This window comes from Schistocerca serialis, chromosome 8 (assembly GCF_023864345.2).
Source record: "Schistocerca serialis cubense isolate TAMUIC-IGC-003099 chromosome 8, iqSchSeri2.2, whole genome shotgun sequence".
NCBI lineage: Eukaryota > Metazoa > Arthropoda > Insecta > Orthoptera > Acrididae > Schistocerca > Schistocerca serialis.
Genome location: NC_064645.1, coordinates 531507220 through 531527435, shown reverse-complemented (window position 1 = coordinate 531527435; position 20216 = coordinate 531507220).

Genomic DNA, 20216 nt, shown 5'->3' with positions numbered 1-20216 from the left:
TACGCGCATGACCTTCGAGACACACCATAACGTTTAGTTGCTTGAAGTTTCCCCAGCGGACAGAATACCCTATTATCTTTCGGTAGTACATCCGGGATAGTATTATCTCTTCATCCGATATTTCGGGTGATAACCTTACTCTTAATCGCATATAGTTTTATCTATGACTGATGCTCTTGTTGCTGACAGCGTTATCTCCCACGCGTTTACTCCACAGTATTGTGTGAAGCGGTTTTAATTCTCCCAGCGACTCTCCTTGGAGGTGACTTGGAGGTTGTAAGCCAAAATATCAGGCGAAGAAAGGCAGTGGAATACACCGTAACGTTGGTTGCGGGGTATAAACGTAGACGTAAATTGTAACAAGTAGACAGTCGCTTAATGTAAACTATGACGTATAATTAGCTTCCCCACAATTAAACGATAAAATATTTTCATGATTAAATAACTACAGTAGTGACCTCAGTAATGCCTCTCCAGCATTTTATTTCTATTCTGACCATATTAGTCGTTAAAAAGAAAATTGTAGATAAGAATTACTTGTTTTTTGCAGCTTTCTATTTTTGTTCTGATCATTTTAGTGGCTACAAAGAACATTCATTTGCAAAAGACGAGTTCTTTGTAACCACCAAAATGGCCAGAACAAAAATAAAATTCACCTACAAAATAAACAGCATTTAACAATCAACTGAGGAAAACTGGATGTATCTGTTAACAATACATGATTTAGCTCATGCCACATGGAACTCAATCATCATTAAAGTTTAAATTTCACTTGTAACGTATGATCTTCATGCATCATTTCATGTCGTTTCGGCAAGAGATGCTGTAAACAGTAGCCTGTTGGAAGTCCTCGTCAGCTATAAGTCAAAAGCGCACGATTAGTGCGTTTGGTTGTAAGAGAATGCAGAATTATGCATGAGAATAATCTTTTAAGATTTAAAATGTTGTGTCCGATGTTGGCAGGAATCTCTGCTAGAATTTTCATTTTCGGTATGTGTCTAATATCCATCTCATATCTTAATTTAAATTGCACAAATGAGAAGAAAATAAAGGACATTTGAGAACTTCGTAAGATTAATTGAATTTCCCGTCGGTGCTTGGCGGGACATGACAATAATATTAAGTATTTTCCTTTTTAACATTAATTGAGCTTTCTAATGCTACTCATTTTTTCAGCATGTAATTGCATGATACCAACTTCCAGTGATCATAAAGTTATTAAACGCCGTCTTTATGAATTGCAATGCTGTTCATTCTTTTATTACATGTACTGGACATATTTCTTACTTAACTTTCATACTTTAATTGCTACCGTCTGAATTTTTATGATTTCAGTACGGTATTAAACGTATGTAGCACATCAAAGAAAAACATAAAACTGCAACGAAGGTGTTGTTTAATAATCACTATTTCTTCCTTCAAATTTTCCTATTTCTCTGCACCTGAATGCGCAAACTGACGCCGTTGAGTAGCCGTCTGACCGTAGGGTATACAGTTTATTGGAGTGGGATCTAAAACAAATTTCAACACCTCTGTTTCGTTGACAAGTGAAAGTCCCTCATTCAGAACGATTATGGTTATGAATGACGTTGGATTCACTAGAATAATATTGTTGTAGACTGATGAAGCCGCTGTGTATAAACTTCTTGGCTCATTGCGAAGTCGTGGGCCACAACTGAACCGTGCAACACTGTGCAAGCACAGAATTCCAGCAAGCGGTAGATATGTTTCTTGTCTGTGAAGATAATCAGAGATAAATACTAACAACTGCACCCATAAAGCTATTGTTTATTGTGCAGCGACTGATAGCCGCTTAAGTTATTCGCTTTGTTTCCCCTAAAAAGCACTCCGTCTTCAGACCACAAGTGGCCCGTCGGGACCGTCCGACCGGTGTCGTCCTCAGCTGAGGATGAGGATAGGAGGGGCGTGTGGTCAGCACACCGCTCTCCCGGCCGTTATGACTCCCCCGTTTGACCGGAGCCGCAACTATTCGGTCGAGTAGCTCCTCAGTTGGCATCACGAGACTGAATGTACCCAGAAAAATGGCAGCACCGCATGGCGGCCCGGACGGTCACCCATCCAAGTGCCAGCCACGCGCGACAGCACTTAACTTCGGCGATCTTGTAACCTCCCCCTCACTTATCGACCTTAATGACTGTGAAAAAATGAAACCGCGTGTACCTAATGGTAATTTTGGAAAAGCAATCGTCACCGAAGTTAACCTGTCGGTAAAGAGGGAGGAAAGGGTTACATCTAAATGAAAGGAAAAATGCAAGTGAAACTGGTGGAAATTAATTTTGAAATAGGGATAAAGTTAATAAAGAAAGTAAATGTGCGGCCGTTACGTTAACAATCAACTAGCGGTAATTAGATATTTGAGATTTGGGGGAAATTACGGTCGCCAGTCCTATGGACAATTACTATAATAACTGAAAAAGAAAGGTTATTACACATATAATTAGCACTAGAAGCGTGGCAACTGAAGTTTGACACGTGTAGTGTGAAAACTGAAAGTTTGTCAGAAGTAATAAATTTCGCTACACTTAATTTAGCAAAAGAATTAATGAAACCGGAAAATCGAAAGTAAATTTAGTGACTGAAGTTAATAGTGAGCTTTCTTTCTGAAGCACATCGAAATACAGTTAGTCTTGGACTACCTCAACAATCATTTCTAAAGCTACTTGAATCTACGCAATTTAGAAAGAAGAGATTTAACTTTGAACTTGAATTAAACGATTCTGAACAATTAACAATAGTAAAATTTAGTACGTACCAAGCTGAGCTGCAGTCACAGGTAAGCTAACATACGGTAACAAAACTCGCACTCTTAATTTGTGCTTGTGTAATCTAACTATTGTAGCCAGCTAATGCTTGAATTGAACTTTGAAATTAAAGCAGTGAAATGGAATTATGCTGGCGTTTGAATTTCAACGACACTCGGGTTCATTTCGGAAAAGGAAGGGACCCTGCTTGGCAATGCAATTGGGACAATGAGCAACAAAGGTTCATGCTAAGTTGCTGTAATTTTGCGAGGCAAATGGAACAATTTGAAAAGCTGAGGTCTGCCATACAGTTCTGAAACTTTACGTGCTTTTAGTCTTCCTTGTTGGTTGATTGAAGGTTTGAAGCCGTCGATCGAGGAGGTGGCGACAGTCACTCATTGTCGGCCGTCGCTGTTGCAGAAGCTGGATGTTGGCGCGCCTTCTTCTCGACACGGTCACCAGGCGAAACGGGCTCTTGATGTGCGCCAGCTAATGCTTCCCGTCCGCGACACCATGTCAGAAACTATCATCGCGAGTCGAGCGCAATTACATGCTGCCAAACCCCGAAAGCGCGGCAACTCGCGGGAGCGTCACACAACACACCTGCTCCACTCGCTACTCCAGCCAGACTCTGACAGCCCTGCCCGCGCTCCACGCGGCAGAGTTAACACTACCAAAGATCCTACACACTTTGATTCTTCACACGACCTATCGATGTAATCGTTCGATAGCAGTTTTCCCTAGGCAAGACCCAGCGTAAAAATACAAATAATATTTACGAAACAAACCAATTATACATCGACATAAATGCATAAATATATATATACAAATAGTAAAACAATTACAATATACGAAGACACAGAAATGTTATATATTCAGGTAACAAAAATAAGAAAAAAATATAGTACAATAGATGGAAATAGGAGGATATGCATTTCCGGCGTTACAATCTGACAGTAAGCGGAGTATCCACTGCGACAAGGCGTACTGTCGTTGTTATGGTCTTCAGTCCTGAGACTGGTTTGATGCAGCTCTCCATGCTACTCTATCCTGTGCAAGCTCCTTCATCTCCCAGTACCTACTGCAGCCTACATCCTTCTGAATCTGCTTAGTGTATTCATCTCTTGGTCTCCCTCTATGATTTTTACCCTCCACGCTGCCCTCCAATACTAAATTGATGATCCCTCGATGTCTCAGAACATGTCCTACCAACCGATCCCTTCTTCTAGTCAAGTGGTGCCACAAGCTCCTCTTCTCCTCAATTCTATTCAATACCTCCTCATTAGTTATGTGATCTACCCATCTAATCTTCAGCATTCCTCTGTAACACCACATTTCGAAAGCTTCTATTCTCTTCTTGTCTAAACTATTTATCGTCCACGTTCCACTTCCATACATGGCTACACTCCATACAAATACTTTCAGAAACGACTTCCTGACATTTAAATCAATACTCGATGTTAACAAATTATTCTTCTTCAGAAACGCTTCCTTGCCATTGCCAGTCTACATTTTATGTCCTCTCTACTTCGACCATCGTCAGTTATTTTCCTCCCCAAATAGCAAAACTCCTTTACTACTTTAAGTGTCTCATTTCATAATCTAATTCCCTCAGCATCACCAGACTTAATTCGACTACATTCCATTATCCTCGTTTTGCTTTTGTTGATCTTATATCCTCCTTTCAAGACACTGTCCATTCCATTCAGCTGCTCTTCCAAGTCCTTTGCTGTCTCTGACAGAATTACAATGTCATCGGCGAACCTCAACGTTTTTATTTCTTCTCCATGGATTTTAATACCTACTCCGAACTTTTCTTTTGTTTCCTTTATTGCTTGCTCATTATACAGATTGAATAACATCGGGGATAGGCTACAACCCTGTCTTACTCCCTTCCCAACCACTGCTTCCCTTTCATACCCCTCGACTCTTAGAACTGCCATCTGGTTTCTGTACAAATTGTAAATAGCCTAAAGCTCCCTGTATTTTACCCCTGCCACCATCAGAATTTGAAAGAGGGTATTCCAATCAACATTGTCAAAAGCTTTCTCTAAGTCTACAAATGCTAGAAACGTAGGTTTGCCTTTCCTTAATCTTTCTTCTAAGATAAGTCGTAGGGTCAGTATTGCCTCACGTGTTTCAACATTTCTACGGAATCCAAACTGATCTTCCCCGAGGTCGGCTTCTACCAGTTTTTCCATTCGTCTGTAAAGAATTCGCGCTAGTATTTTGCAGCCGTGACTTATTAAACTGATAGTTCGGTAATTTTCACATCTGTCAATACCTGCTTTCTTTGGATTGGAATTATTATATTCTTCTCGAAGTCTGAGGGTATTTCGCTTGTATCATACATTTTGCTCAATAGATAGTAGAGTTTTGTCAGGACTGGCTCTCTCAAGGCTGTCAGTAGTTCTAATGTAATGTTGTCTACTCCGGCGGCCGTGTTTCGACTTAGGTCTTTCAGTGCTCTGTCAAACTCTTCACGCAGCGTCATATCTCCCATTTCATCTTCATCTACATCCTCTTCCATTTCCATAATATTGTCCTCAAGTACGTCGCCCTTGTATAGACCCTCTACATACTCCTTCCACCTTTCTGCTTCCCCTTCTTTGCTTAGAACTGGGTTTCCATCAAAGCTCTTGATATTCATGCAAGTGGTTCTCCTTTCTCCAAAGGTCTCTTTAATTTTCCTGTAGGCAGTATCTATCTTACCCCTAGTGAGATAAGCCTCTACATCCTTACATTTGTCCTCTAGCCATCCCTACTTAGTCATTTTGCACTTCCTGTCGATATTATTTTTGAGACGTTTGTATTCCTTTTTGCCTGCTTCATTTACTGCGTTTTTATATTTTCTCCTTTCATCAATTAAAGGCCTAAAGTGCCTGATATTTATATTTTCTGGCACGTCACGTGTAAGTAGGCTGTTTATGTTTTCTCTATGTAAGTAGGCTGTTTAGGTTTTTTTATTGGTAACGCCACCTCTGTATGAAAATCACTGGCTGTGCTGTGTGCAGTCTGTGGCTGCTTTGCATTGTTGTAATACTCGCCATTGTAGTGTTAGGCAGCTGGCTGTGAAAAACGCGTAGCGTTGCGCAGTTGGAGGTGAGCCACCAGCAGTGGTGGATGTGGGGAGAGAGATGGCGGAGATTTGTAATTTGTCATGAACTGCTATATTTATATATGATGATATCAAGGTAAATACATTGTTTGTTCTCTACTAATATCTTTCATTTGCTAACTATCCCTATCAGTAGTTAGTGCCTTCCATAGTTTGAATCTTTTATTTAGCTGGCAGTAGTGGCGCTCGCTGTATTGCAGTAGCTTGAGCAGCGAAGATTTTTGTGAGGTAAGTGATTTGTGAAAGGTATAGTTTAATGTTGGTCAGGGCCATTCTTTTGTAGGGATTTCTGAAAGTCAGATTGCGTTGCGCTAAAAATATTGTGTATCAGTTTAAGGACAGTCGTGTATAATTGTTCAAAGGGGACGTTTCATATGTCGACCCTTAGCCTAGGATATCTCACTGGAATCTTCTGATTTTTTTTTGTAGTTTGTGTAATTAGTGTAGATTTTGTTTGTTGCTACTGCGTAATTGTAGAGAGAATCTCCTTGGTAGTTGTGGTTTTTCATTGTTGCACAGTAAAACAGTTGTGGCATGCATGTAGATTTGCACCAAGTATTTCGCAGCTGCAATTAACTAGGTATTATTTTAAGTTCTATGTTAATGTGTTCTCTTATTTGTGCTCTTCAAATTGTGTTTTTCTGTGTTATCGTGTGAAATATTGTGACAATAACGGCGTGTGAAAAACGTAACACTAGGCTCCAAAGTAAATTGAGAAATAATAGTGACAACGAGCGTAGCTTGCCAGCACCACTGTGTAATGAATTAACAGACGTTCAAAGTAGTAATTTGGTAACTGTGCATAAGGAAATGGAGCGGGCTGCAAACAATGGTGTAGACAGTGAAACAGGTAGTGAACAGGGAAGCGTTATCGATCGATTGGTCGGCAACAGCTCGCCTCAGGAATCGGGAATGACAGAACATAATATTGCAAATACTGCAGACTCAGGTTTTGGGTTCTCACCGTTTTCTCAAATGAGTCAAGACACATTTTCCACTTGTCAAAATGTGAATGTTGCCGGTGCAACTTCACTGCCGAAAAGCACTGAGGAACATGTTTCAGACACCAGTGCATTGTTATTACAATTAATGCAACAAATGGGACAAAAGCTTGAAAAGTTAGACACAATGGAACAACATCAGAGACAAACACAGCAACAGTTAGACACAATGAAACAAAATCAGAGACAAACACAGCAAAAGCTTCAAAAGTTAGACACAGTGGAACAAAATCTTAAAAAGTTAGACTCATTGGAACAAACACTTGAACAAACACGTGAAGATTTAACTACTGAGTTACATAACATTGAATCGAAATGTCAAAAAGTCTGTAATGACGTAAAAACACAAATTTGTGAGCATTTTCAACCTATTTTTTCGTGGCATGAAAATGCATTACAGAATCACGAAGCAGCCATAAAAGAACTGCAAATTATTGTTCATGAAAATCATGAGACCTTGCAAGCTAAATTTGACTCAGTTGCATCTACCGATTCGGTTACGCAACTTGCAAAAACTCAGGAAAACCTTAAGGACACAGTAGATACTCTGAAACTTGGTTCAGAAAAACACACTGAAGAAATAAGTACACTATCGGAGAAAGTAGCCGAACTTTCGGATCAGGTCACTAACTTATCTACAAAGGTAGATGATGATCTGAATGACACAAGACCCGTAGCCTTCACTGACACGGAAGAGTATGAACAAATAAGAAAATTCAAACAAAATCAGAATCAAATTAATACACAACACCAAAGAGAAATCCGGGAAGTACAAGATCAGCTGACACAGGTAATACAAGAATTACGTATTTCAGAGGACACTCGCGCTCCAACACGGGAAGAGGGACTTAGAAATACGGAACAGCCACAAAATAATAACACAGGGCATTTCGGAAGTTATGAAAGAAATTGGCAATGTGCACCGAATTTTGAGATGGAACGGCCGACACGACCTAACAATGACCGATATGCGACTCGCCGACATGATGATTTTGACTATAAGCTGTTCATTACTACACGTAAATTCAAAACATTTAAGAATTCTGGCAACGACATTCATCCACAAGCATGGCTCCATCAATTCTCTCATTGTTTTCCTCCCAACTGGTCGTTGGAACACAGATTAGAATTTATGTGTGGCTACTTAGAGAATGAACCAGCTGTAAGAATGCGATCGGTCATTCACGATTGCCACAGTGAAGGAGAATTTTACCATGCCTTCCTCTCAGCATATTGGTCTCAAGCCACACAAGACCGAGTAAAACATGGTATCATAATGATGAAACATTTCGAACAATCTGAATTCTCCAGTCTTGTGAAATATTTTGAAGACATGTTGCAAAAGAATCAGTACCTGTCAAACCCATACAGCCCCTCAGAACTCATCCGCATTTGCTTAATCAAATTACCTGAACATTTACGACATATTATTTTGGCAGGACGTTGCAAAGACGACATTGAAGCTTTTCAGGGACTGTTACAAGAACTGGAAAGTGACACTGACAATCGCGGAACGCAGGAGCACAACAATTACAGATCACATCAGTCGCAATTCCGCAATGAAAGAAGCAATAACTGGACACGACAAGCCTATTCTTACAACGTAAATCGTGACCAAAACAGACACCACCCGTATGACAACCACTGGCAGAGTAATAGTTACAGAGAAAGGTCGCATTTCCGTAGTAATGAATATGACAGAGATTACCATAGAAACAGACAATATGGGAACAAAAACGATTATTATCAAGGGAGACAGAATAACTCCAGACGCAACGGTCCAGCGCGCAGTTAGAAATTCTCCACCACTTAACCGACAAGAAAGACTCTACAGGAACTACCGACATGACGACAGACGATGTGATCGTAACGACAGACCTGAACTGCATCAGAACTGGCGGGATTTAAACAGGGCAGGGCCCTCTCGTCACGGTGAATTTGTAGAAGCTAGGTCTCCTAATCCCAATAACGACGCGCGCCAACAAAGGGACAGACAATGACTCGCACCGCAGGCAGCCGCTTGCGCCGGCTGGCTCAGAGAAAAATGACATAGACGCTAACCTTAAGAAAAATTCCAGTATTGTTTAACGACGTATACCGCATGATAATTGCGTTGAAGTTGAAACTCTGCGTACTAGGAAGAGTAAAGGTTTACACCACATTTCACATGTAAAACCATTTATTGAAAGATAACCTGCTTTTTAACTTTGTCTTTGCCATAAAACTTTTCACTTCACATTTCTAGTATGCTTTGTCAGACTTAAGAAACTGTTAACATGCAACAATGTTTGAAGTTAAATATCCAGTCTAGAACCTAGGGAACATTTTTAAACAGAAATTACGAATGCATTGTTATAGTGAACAGACGACACAGTGTTGTATTTGTACATTCTTGCTTGTTAGTTGCACGATTACGTAACGACTATCAGGCTTACATACTTAGGACACATACTAGTACTGCTAATGAGATTTTAATGCAACATTTTGGTTTACTTGAAAATACATTCTGGGTTTAATGTACTTTCTGTGAGATACCAGACGACACAGTGGTTAGTTTAAGTGACAACTACACGGTTTTATCAAGACGCTACTAATGAGTGACAATTTACAATGTTGCTTTTGTAGTGTTTCTGTTTTATTTCTGCACAGTTTTTCTGTTTTATTCTGCAAAGTAAAACATGTTTTAGTAGTAACTTTTGTGGTATAGCTACAATGAGATTGCCTTTTCCGTAGCACAACAATACGTTACAGCACAGTACTTTCTTCATCATGGCAATAAGCGTAATAACTAAGATATCTATACATAAAGCATTTCACTTTTGTTTATCATGAGGTAAGTACATTGACTTCTGCAGAACTTAGCTTTCAGAGGACAATAACTACGACACTTTCACAGAGATTATCTTACAGCAAGACGCACATTTAGCGCTACAGGACATGTGTTTGAGTGATTAATTTTGTACTTAAAACATTTATTTTTAAAGATATTTGTAGTACAATGATACAAAGGTTTTCAGTGATACATTTCATTTCATTGCTGTAATCTGCAACACCTGAGGGTATAATTACATTAATCCTCAGGGGGGTACACGCTTACTTTGTGTACCATGTGTGTGGCAACCACAAGGAACCCTAGCTAATATGGTATTTGCTTATACAACTTTACACATCGGTACCATATTTCTCTAACAAACAAATTACACAGCTATCTGATCATTTAACTGAGAGATAAACATTTTTTTTACTACATCAGTGACACATGTTTACGCAATTACACAGTTGGATAACTTCACACTTATGAAACTGTATTTTGTATGTACTTTGTGAACTCTTCATATTTTTTCAGAACCATTGTGATACTATGAGATCTTCGAATGATGTATTTGGTATGAGATCATGATTTTTAAAGTACGATTGTGGTAGATGACACTATTGAAATGAGCAGAGAATGTTCTTTAGGTTTTGATATTATTGAAGGAAGCTACAACGATTTTGAGATTTGACTGAGGTATCATGATGTTATTATTACGATGACCATGTGTATTTTGCTGTTGAGGTATGTTTATGATCAATAAGCTGATGCTATATGAGGAGTTTGATTATGCTACGTATTTCTTATGATGAAATACTGAAGAAGTGTCGACGAATAAGGTAAGGAATAATGAGTAGTGATTAGGGACTCTGATTTGTGAAAAAGGTTGTTGGAAACCAAGAATCGTACTTTAAGAGTTATGAAATGTGTGTATATGCGTGAATGTATCACAATGCTGGCGAAAATTTTTTGGACGCTGTTATATTTATAGGATTTTGTTTCTACACATTTGTAACGCAAATTTTCGACCTGTGAAATTTTTATATGAGACTGTCACTGTAGCGAAAACTGCTGTCGTAAATATTTTGGTAAGAAAGGTAAGTGACTGTGACGTAATTCGTTGTGAGCGGCCAGGTGTGCCAGCCGCCTTGAGAAAAAGCCATTAGGTGGTAGAAGAAAAAAGAGAGGCCATTAACCTCCCTTCTGACATTCCTTTGTAGAAAGCATCGCAAATACGACACGCTAATTACTTGGAAACATATTGTACTTTCTGATATTTACTGAAATGTCTAATGAAATGACGAGAAATATTTTATGTCTATACACCTGATTATGACTACCGTCTTTCTAGTTAAGAGATTTTTTTTACTACTTATGAAATGCCACATGGCTATTGAACGATGTTCTTATGCTTTGCTTTGTACATAGTTGCTTATTTCATTTGATATCTAGTTTCTAGCTGCACTGCAGCATTGGTTAAAATAAAATTTTATATATGTACTAATATAAAAATTTTCTGTCTACAGATCGAGTAAATAATAATTTTTTCAAAAAAATGAGGGAGCATAAAAAGAAATTTCCCTTCACAGGAATTGCATACGGAATTTTCTTTTCCAGTACTTGGTAATTTTTTGGTAGAATAACTTCTTGTGGTGCACCACTTTAATTACTTAGACATTAAGATGTGAATATACATTTCCCTTATCTGCATTGTTGTTTTTACTGTAATATTTTTTCTGCTTGAGCTATGTCATGTTTAGATATAAGCTGCTGTATGCCAGGCATAGTGCTACTGAACTTTAATTTGTGTTACTCTGCTAAGCCAGATTTATTTTTTTGTTTGCTGCACAGTGCCCTATATTAGTTGTAATATTGCAATTGCTTTGGCATTTGTATTTTTGTCATTGATGTTTGTGTTAATTGTTTTGTGCTGCTGCATTGCCTCATCCCTTAGTTTAGCATCTGAGCTCAGTAGATTTAAGTTAGCTTAAGAGGGGGTAGACTATAGAAGAGAATGAGTTGCGATGAATTGGAAGAAATGCATTGAGAATCTATACGAAAAATGTACAGAAAGCAGGTATAGGTAGGATTTTCTTGGAAATAAATAATGAGGTAAGAAATATGTGAAATAAATACAGAAAGCATGCTTGGATAGGATTTTTTTGGTGGAAACAAAGGATGAAATAAGAGGAAAGATATATGAAGTTTTGGGTTGGACTGCAGTACCACATGTTACACTGAAAACGAACCCTGTCCTTTCCTATTGGTGTTATCCCACTATGTGTTTGTGTACCCTTGTGTATTTGTTTTCTTCCTGTCTCTGTGTAGTTTCATAGAATTTTTTCTTCTTTTAATATTAAGCTACATTCACTATGATGAGGAATACTGTTATCCTCAAATATAATTGGCATTAATAATATGTTATTTACCTTATAAATATGCTTACACATTATTTATTCTGTTTTGTTTTAATGCTCATGTGTGAAGTTGATGTTTCGAAAGTGATTCTGATCTTTTATTTTTGTACTCATGTCATAATTCCTGTAACACTGATGTATATGTCTATTTCTATTCTTTTGTAAAGCCTGTACTACTAATGTTATCTGTATTATTATGTTCTTTAATGATGTATTTTGTACCTTTGTAATTGTATTTTCATGTTGTAAATTTATAAAATTGTAATTGACACCAGTTCATCTTATTATTAACTTGTAAGTTACATTTCACTGCACACGTTTCTGTTGGTCATAGTATATGGACAATATGTGAGATGTAGGGACTGATAGTGTTTGCACGTGTGTTAATGATTCAGCAAGGGACTGGATAACAGCATTGCTGGATCTAAGGACAATTCCAGAAACTTTGTGAGTGCACAAGTGGTGGTTTATGGACTCGCTATATTGTCCGCAAGACTCTTCGATGGTGATTGTGCACCTGCACATTTGCAACAGATGGCTGCTGGCCGTCTCTACCAGGACTACAGTGGGTCTGCATCTTTGATGGCCCACCAATTGCTACAAGGACTGCAGTGGGTCTGCACCTCTGGTGGCCCAGCAGTACCGTAATTTCTACCAGGACTACAGTGGGTCTGCTCTGTGATGACCTACCTACCAATATTCTTCCAAACTTCGAATGACTCTGCTGTGGGTTTGCTCTGTTGTGACCCAATACTTGTCTGCATGTCGAGAGTCAGCACTGTCTTTCCGTTGGAAGGACAACACTACTTCTTCAAGACAGCATGGAAATCCACTACTTCTGTGTGCATTTTCTTTTACTGCTCAGACTTTGAGAAAAACACTGCTATTTTACAGTGATGAATCAGGACTATCTTTATAGACTGTGAGAAAATTTTAGCTTTTGACCAACATTGTATCAATAAGTGTGTGCATTTGATATCTTTGTTATTGTAATTGTGAAAAAAATTTTAACAAATATGTATTGGCCAATGCCCAAACCAATTTGTAAAATTTTTTGTGGGGAGCATGGGGGCTATGTAAGTAGGCTGTTTATGTTTTCTCTATGTAAGTAGGCTGTTTAGGTTTTTTTATTGGTAACGCCACCTCTGTATGAAAATCACTGGCTGTGCTGTGTGCAGTCTGTGGCTGCTTTGCATTGTTGTAATACTCGCCATTGTAGTGTTAGGCAGCTGGCTGTGAACAACGCGTAGCGTTGCGCAGTTGGAGGTGAGCCGCCAGCAGTGGTGGATGTGGGGAGAGAGATGGCGGAGATTTGTAATTTGTCATGAACTGCTATATTTATATATGATGATATCAAGGTAAATACATTGTTTGTTCTCTACTAATATCTTTCATTTGCTAACTATCCCTATCAGTAGTTAGTGCCTTCCATAGTTTGAATCTTTTATTTAGCTGGCAGTAGTGGCGCTCGCTGTATTGCAGTAGCTTGAGCAGCGAAGATTTTTGTGAGGTAAGTGATTTGTGAAAGGTATAGTTTAATGTTAGTCAGGGCCATTCTTACGCAGTGACAGTGAGTCAAACAAGTATATTTAATTTCGTAGTGTATGCCTATTTTCTTGCAGTTATCTCAAAATGACAGCAATAACAAGAAAGATTATTTGTTTATTTCCACGGAACATTTCGTAATCGGTTTTTCGCTCTTTGCAAACAGCAATACTCTTCACAAGAAATTACGGTTGTTAGTCAAGTTATCCGATCTCAGAAGACAAGGATCACGGCACCTTCAGCAGTTTCACACCTAGAAAAGCAAAGTGGTGTTTCTGACAATCATATTCCTATGGTCAATCCCAAACATCTCTAGGTCACATTGAGAGCTCGTACTGTATGGTGAGCGCGTACTGTATGGTGAATCGGCAATGTCGTTAGTGCTATTCGAAAGGAAAAGTTCGTTCACCAGCACCGAGTTTTCACCCTCTCCCATCATTCGATTAGCAATTCATCCATGACGCACAAACATAATACCACACCTCAGACGCAATAATCACAATTATCCTCGTGGAACATCACACTGAACGTAGGAGGGAAAACATTCCCTCAGTATTTCAGTCCATCCGACGCTCATTCCAGGGAATGGATAATAACATTCAGGTAGTAACACTCTGACTTGGCGTACACCTGCCACCCAAGTTTCAAAGGTAAGCTTCCGTACGGCAAGCTGTTTCTAGCTCGTTGGATTGAACATGAGGCCGGCAGCACACACGCAGATACTAGCGGTCTCATTTAATGGGCCCCCTTGTTACCCGCTGCAGTGTGTTCCTGCACACCGCCAACGATGCAGATGGAATGACCACCTGGCAACGCCTCTGATGCCCTGAGCTGAGGCCAGTTGGCAACTGCAGCGCCGTCCGCTGCGCCGCGTTCATAGCTTACGTGCACAGATGTATTTCGTTGGCAGCAATGACTGCGGCCGACAGCCAAATGAGCGGACAGCTTTACGTTCACAGGCTCAATAACATACTCCGGCCTCCTTCGTCATTTATGCTTGTTACGCATTTTTCTATCCATTCTCAGGATTTCACAGTGTAACGACGAAATCTAAATTACAGGGGATTGGATAAAAATGTGCCTAACACGGTACGGGAAACACCTTTGGCAGCTTCAAGTCGTCTCAGAATATATAAATACAGCTTCTGTAACGTTTTCAAGCGAATCTTGCACCATTCTTTCTCCAAAATAACGATGATAGAGGTGGATAACGAACATGTATCCTCCTCTCCAAAGTAGAATACAGTGGCTTGATAATACTGAGGTCAGGTGACTGTCGTGGCTAGTGGCTATGGGAGATGTGACAATACACTCTCATGCTCACAAAACCTGTATTGAACGATGCAAGCTGTCTGAGTAGAGATCCTGTCGACTTGGGACGCAGCATCACCATTGGGAAACAAACATTGTGCATGGTATAAACCTGATCAGCCAAAATGGTCACATAATCCTTGGCAGTAACGCGGTCTTGCAGACTAATACCACGATTTGGTTGCCCAGATCATAGCCGAACTCCACCACGTTTCCCTCTTGGCACATGAAGTCGGCCGGAATTTGGAAACAGTTTGAAACGAGACTCATAAGACCAAATGACTTCTTCCCATTGCTAGGTAGTCCATGGCTCCTGCACCACTTTTTCCTGTTATGGCCATCTGCGTCACTGAGGAGTGGTTCTGGAATTCCAGCACGGCCTGCAGTCCCTGCCTATGGGGCTCGCTTCATGTTGTTTTGGTGCTGACACGTTTCGGGTGTGCGACTACCGCTTCTGCAGTGACGTTTCCACAGGGTGATCAAACGTCCGGATAAACTCGAACATGTCCCCCTTTCTATCTCTTTCTCTGGTCCGGGTGGATTTTTACGTTGTCCTCCTTTTTCATAGAGTTGACCGTAATAAAATTACATTTTCAATTATTCTCATTCTGTTGCTCTATTCTTAAATACCTTATCTACAGTCCAAAAAAAGGAATAAAAGTGAGATAGTGTTAATACTTTCATCCTTCTTTACCTCCTTTGCATTACTGCAGATGACGTGTCACTAAGCACATTTGTACTGTGCATGCAGTACACGTGAGGTGCCTAGTTGTTTCCAGTGCCCTGTGTGGAATACATAAGTTCTTGTACACTTCACTAACCTGCTGTCTTCATGATGATGATGTCCCCAGCGCAGAAAACAGCACGCAGGTCGTGGATTCTTTTTTTGAGGCTGAAGTTAACTTCGCAAGGAACTGCTGCTACGAATAAACTATAACTCATTTGGGATGCCACTCGCGTTTTTATCGATATAGACACGAGAAAATATTCTTGATCACAACGCATTGAATATATCTTTCCACAGTCATTACATCCGGCTAAAATAACATGAAATACATCCTACCACAGACAACATGTCAGTCTACAGGAATCGCCAGAACTGGAGAATAAAATTACATGAATCAAATACTACTATTACAGACAACATGTCTGTACCTAGCGACGGTCGGAACTGTAGTAAATAAAATTGCATGAAACAAATACTGCTATAACAGACAATATATCTGTCTACTGGAACGGTCAGAACTGGAGAGCCGGACTGCCCGAGACACTTCGCGCGCCAAGCCAGCAAGGCGTAACCCGAACGCCACCGAAGTGCATCGGCAGTAATATCGTCAGTCTTTTGTTTTAGTAATACTTTGATTTTAATAATTTTGAAATGACTGATTGATAGCTGGCTGTTGAGAGATGTTTATTTTTAAAAAAAATGAAGTAATTTGGATGACACGTTTACTTAATAATAGCAACTTAAGTTTAACTATTGTCAGTTTTATCGATTTTTCACTAATGCTAGAGGGAACTGACACCGTGAATCCTGCAGGACTGTCAATGAGTCTGTTGGAGTACGAGGGGCTGGAGATCTCTTCCGAACAACATATTGCAAGGCATCGCAAATATGCTCAATAAAGTTCATGTCTGCGGAGTTTGGTGGCCAGCGGAGGTGTTTAAACTCAGAAGAGTGTTCCAGGAGCCACTCTGGAAGTATCGGGTGTCGTATTGTCCTGCTGCAATTTCTCAAGTCCGTCGGAATGCACGATGGACATGAAACGATGCAGATGATCAGACAGGATGATTACGGACGTGTCACCTGTCGTATGTAGACGTGGCAGGGGTCCCACATCACTCCAACTGCACACGCCCCACACCATTACAGAGCCTTCACCAGCTTGAACAGGCCCCTGCTGACATGCAGGGTCCATGGATTGATGAGGTTGTTTCCATGCACATACACGTCCATCCGCTCGATAGAATTTGAAACGAGACTCGTCCGACGGCAACATGTTTCAAGTCACCAACAGTCCGACGCCTGTGTTGACGGGCCCAGGTGAGGCGTAAAGCGTTGTGTCGTGCGGTTATCAAGGGTACACGAGTGGGCCTTCGACTCCGAAAGCCCATATCGATGATGTTTCGTTGAATGGTTCGCACGCTGACACTTACTGATGGCCCAGCAATGAAATCTGCAACAATTTGCGTAAGGGTTGCACTTCTGTGACGTCGTTGCTCCCGTTCTTGCAGGGTCTTTTTCAGGCCGCAGCGATGTTGGTGATTTAATGTTTACGGGATGGTCGCACGGGAAAATCCCCACTTCATCGCTACCTCGAAGATGCTGTGTCCCATGGCTCGTGCGCCGACTTAACACCACGTTCAGACTCACTTAACTCTTGATAACCTGTCATTATAGCAGCAGTAACCGATCTAACAGCTGCGCTAGACACTTGTTGTTTTAGCGTCGACTCTGCCTGTTTACATATCTCCCTGTATTTGAATACGCATGCCTATACCAGTTTCCTTGGCGCTTCAGATTAGGTTTCATATCATTTACTCAGTACTTACGTGTAAGTGTGACTTGCTGTTTATTGTGACCGAGTAAATACTATAAAATATCTGGCATCGTGAAAAATCGTGATTATTTTTCTATTGACAGTGTTAGATAGGAACAACATGTGAAAACTAGGTGGCTGTCTCCTTTCCCAACCATTGAAAGGGTACTGGAAATGTTTCGTGCTCGGAAAACTTACTTTCTGTCTGACAGCAAGAAACCAAAGGTTTTGTTTCAGTTGTTTGAGAATACGTTAATTGAAGCCTACGTAAAGAATTTGCTTTCTTTGATGTCTGTGTCCAGTTCAAATATTCTGCAAGTAGAATAGGAGGACAATTCTGAGCTTGAAGTGACTGAAATTTTAGATTCTGTATGTAAGGTGCGTAAGAACTGATTAAATGAAAAATTCATTTGGCTAAAAGTTAAACAGAAGCTGGAAATTACAACAGAAGAAGGCTTTGATAAAACAGTTAAACTTTTTGAGAAGGAAGCAAATGTTGCTGTATCAGTCGTGCCATGAACATTTAAAACGATGGCTCCGTATGTTGACGACTTTCTCTGTTTCAAACGGATGTCTTTTAAAAAAGATGTTAACCACAGGGACGTTGAGAGAAGCCTTTTGTATTTACAAGATAAATGTAAAACTTTTGAAATTGAAGATGTAAAATGCTTCGACCAGTTCTGTAATTTTAGGCAATTTCTGAAACAGAATAGTAACGAAACTGAATTTAGTGGTTTATCTTGTAGTAAAAAATAGACCAAGTATTTTTGTGAAAAAAAGTCTGTTGATTGTCAATCAGAATCGTTAAAACTTGCCGAATACTTTTTCAGCTTGTCAGGAAACAATGCAAATGTAGAACGAGTATTTTCGCTAATTACAGTACAGCGGCCGGTGACAGGAAGAGGCGGAAAGTTGAATCTGCTAAAGGTATTTTGATAGCCCAGTATAATTTAAATTTTCCGGTGTATCTTTTTTGCAATTATCTGCTAAGCAAGTCTACATTTCTAAGAAAATTCGATATTCAGAGAAGTACCATTACAAGTTAAGGAATGTATGTTATGTTTATTAATTAATTCATTTGTTATATTTGAAGATATGTTTCCGTGCCTCCTCGTTTTTCTGACTTTGCCCTCATTTTTGAAGCTGTTTGTCCTCTTTTTTGTACGTCTGTATCTTGTCACCCTACTTTTACATCAGTCCGGCACCGCGCGACTGCTACGGTCGCAGGTTCGAATCCTGCCTCGGGCATGGATGTGTGTGATGTCCTTAGGTTAGGTTAGTTAGCCGGCCGCGGTGGTCTAGCGGTTCTAGGCGCTCAGTCCGGAACCGCGCGACTGCTACGGTCGCAGGTTCGAATCTTACCTCGGGCATGGATGTGTGTGATGTCCTTAGGTTAGTTAGGTTTAAGTAGTTCTAAGTTCTAGGGGACTGATGACCACAGATGTTTAGTCCCATGGTGCTCAGAGCCATTTGAACCTTAGGTTAGTTAGGTTTAAGTAGTTCTAAGTTCTAGGGGACTGATGACCATAGATGTTAAGTCCCATAGTGCTCAGAGCCATTTGAACTTACATTTACAGCTGTCGTCCTCGTTTATTTTTCGTCGCAATCCTCTTCAATGACGACGTCTATTATGATCACTCAACACACACTTTCTTCCGTGTTGTGACTTGGCGGTCGATGTTTTTTACTTTCTCTGTATGCAGTACACATCTTCGATACGGTGCCTCTTAAAACACCAGACACTTGGTTAAACTGGTTACTGAATCACCCACCAATACGTGCACCAACAATTTGCCCACTTTCGAATTCACTTAGCACCGAATAATGTTTTCACTACCACACGGGCCACTGTTCTGACTACATAACGACATTCATTCCAAAAAATATCGATATACACCGGCAATATCATTCCCTCCGATATATCGGTATTTCGATATCGAAATAGCAATATCGAGTGCCCATATTTTTATTTTATATTATTTTTTCGAAATTTCGGTAAATGTTCGTTCTTATGGAAATTTTAGCGGAACATAATTTTACTTTCACTGTTTGAAGAAGCATTACCAGTGTTTGAACTTTCATGGCATCCAGACTTTCTCTTTGACTGTGTGAAGGAGGTGTTCGTGGCAAAAAGGAGTCCAACTGCACTGGGCGGTGGCGATGTGAATGGAATAAGATTACCGATGTGAAGAAATAGCACACCAATGCTTTAAAAAAATTAGGGCAATTGGTGTGCTATTTCTTCACATCGGCATTCTTCAAAAACAATTGCTGAAATTGATGAACAAAAATCTAAATAACAAGAATGGTCTTCGCGGTGGACAGAGACGTGTAAGAGGAATTGCTGAGGTAATCTGCTTTCGACGTTAGCAGCGGAAATTACGTTTAACTTCACCATGCAGTTTTGACACTACAACTGCGAGGTCGCTGGCGTTGACAGAAATTTAAAAAAAAACACACAGAAGTCGAAATGAAGTGTTCTGGACAAATACGATAAGTGACGAAACCGAACGACGGACCCATCCGACACCTGTTATTGTGCCACTTACACGCAGTTGCCATTGTTAGAAAAGTGGTTATCGCCAAGTGTGAAAGTGCATTGTTTTCCTTTCAATTCTTGCTCTAAGGGGGAAAGGACGACTGCTAGCCCGTTGATATATAGAATGTGCAGAATATCTAATACTAAATCGATACTTAAATACACAGCTCT